Source organism: Ambystoma mexicanum, chromosome 4q, assembly GCF_040938575.1.
Source record: "Ambystoma mexicanum isolate Mex_15411 chromosome 4q, UKY_AmexF1_1, whole genome shotgun sequence".
In the NCBI taxonomy this organism is placed as follows: Eukaryota; Metazoa; Chordata; class Amphibia; order Caudata; family Ambystomatidae; genus Ambystoma; species Ambystoma mexicanum.
Genome location: NC_090928.1, coordinates 43,847,446 through 43,849,755, shown reverse-complemented (window position 1 = coordinate 43,849,755; position 2,310 = coordinate 43,847,446). Strand labels below are relative to the sequence as shown.

The window sequence follows — 2,310 nt, the reverse complement described above, 5'->3', positions numbered from 1 at the left end:
GAAATCTTCAATAGAGCACATTTGACAACCACCAAGTCAATCAGCGCTCAGAAAGCAAATCAGCAACAAGCTGAAACTGGAAACTCTGAACTGGGTGACATTTGGGAGCAGCTTGTAAACATAATTGACTCTCGTGACAAACAAGTAAACAGCACACAATTCACACCAAAGACTGAACCAACGGGCCAAACAAGTGTGAAGAACTGTTCCGATCTTCACTCCAGTACTGCGCAGAAAGGACCATTGTGGCGCAGCCTAAAACTGTATTTGATTTATGGCCAGCTCGGTCAGTAATGCCAACACCTGGGTAAGATGGTCGCTGCACCGGAACTTAACTTTGCCATCACAGTCCGCTGACGCCACAGACGTGGAGACTTGCACCAGCTTTGTGGCAGACAGATGGATCTTGAAGTGACGGAAGAAGTGAGAATACAGACATTTCAAGAACAACTCCACCTCTTTCTCAGTGACCTCGTCTGCGTTCTTGTGAATATCATTCCACAAGGCTCGGGCGTCCTCTGGATGGATGGCATAGGATATATCAAGGCTATGGGGCTGGATCGGTACAGAAAAGTTGAGTTCCGTGGACATCTGTTGGCCCCCCTGTACGTCATAGCCAGTCCACATGGCAGCCATCCACGAGAGGTCACGTGAGCTGATGGCACAGTCACTAATGCAGCAGCCAAAGGTCTTTTGGAACCAGCTCCCAACTACTGCAGTGAAAGCCGTGTTGCCATTCGCCAAAAACAAAGGCAGGCAGGTGAACATCTCTGGTAAGGAGTCCTGTAACGCAGGTTCTCCAAATGTACAGCAGAACCAGCCGGACCATAAAACCTTCTTGGCTTCTGAGGTTGAAGCGCCACATTGTGATTTGGGCGAAAGCTCAATTAGGATTGCTCCTGCGTCACGTTCGCGGCCTCTGAACCCCAAAAGTGTGGTTACACTCACTTCAACATCAAGTTCTACTTTCGTATCCCCAGCTGTGCCTTTTTGCTTCTCTGCTGCAATGAACACTGCCAGATCTCGTGAGTAATCATTGAGAAGCCTGTGGGAGAATCTGTACAATGGAGTTACACTGTGCAGTTTCCACTGCTTGCACATCAGAGAGGCTATTTTTTGAGGATCAACACTTTCCTCAAGTTGGCTGCACTGCGGTATTCTTCTATTTGAGGGTGGCCGACAGAAAGGCGGATGCCTCCAAGTTGAGGTCGAACCCCGGTGGCGCACACGACTAGTGCCAGTGGAAGAACAGACTTCACTTACAGGGGTGGGTGTGGCTAAAGGGACAAAACCCACACATTCGGGAGTTGGCGGCTGGGTCTCCATGGCCTCTCTGTCCACGTCGCCCTTTATTTTCCTACTGCCGGCTGCAGACATCGTTGCGTACACCAGAAAGGGAAAGGCTGCTCAGCTCCCCAGGCCGAACGAGGACTACGCACGACGTCCTTCTGTGCACTCGCGAGAAGTCGAAGAGCACAATACGCAAGTGAAGAAGCTCTTCACTGGGCTGAAGCTCAGAATAAATCATCTTGACTGGCATGTCATTTCAATTTTATTTATTTTATTTGCTTTAAAAAAACGCAGCTGGTCCTGAATGCATACGTTGGGCAATTCGTAATATTCCAGCATACTTGACAGCATTCTGTGGCTAAAAAGATGTAGTATTTTTCAAGTTTCAAAAATAATGCTTCTCATAACAATTACATCACAGGAAAAAACAAAACATAAATTGTTGGCACCACTGGAGTATTCTAAAATACAAAAGCCATCAAACAGCACAACATGGAAAGATGCTGACATGTTTAAAGTGTATAATTGTGAATGTTAATTTAACACCACATTCATTTACACAGAAGGTAGTCACACAGAGATGGTAGGCAACATTTGCCACTGCTCTGTAGCAGCAGCCTGGGCAATACATAATTATTCATGAAGTGCAAGATGAATAACTGAACAACATGGAGATTGATACCCTCCTCATTCTTATATGCAGGTGCTGTGTGATGGTGGTACTTTCTGCCACTTTCCTTCAATGGTGGTTTACCCAAGGCCTGTCCTGGCCAGAGTGCAGGGTAAAGTTATGTAGCTGTCAGGTCACTGGATTGGTCTGAGCCCATCACTCGAAAGTAATCACTTACCCGCGCCCGCCGCACAGACAAACAAATGTGTTGCATGCTTTGCCTGGGCCGGTCTCAAGCAGCCTGCCTTAGAGTCACATAAATTACCTGCCCCAGTAAAAAGAAGTAGCATCTGTCACCCAAATCTGTGGGCGGTAGGACTGCTTAAAAAGCAGTAGCCTACTGCCTAAAT

General features: G+C 47.2%; 1 pseudogene; it reads right to left on the bottom strand.

The window, feature by feature from the left end:
• Positions 1–255: 255 nt before the first annotated feature.
• On the bottom strand, positions 256–1,377 carry LOC138467187 (centromere protein L pseudogene; annotated as a pseudogene).
• Positions 1,378–2,310: the final 933 nt, after the last annotated feature.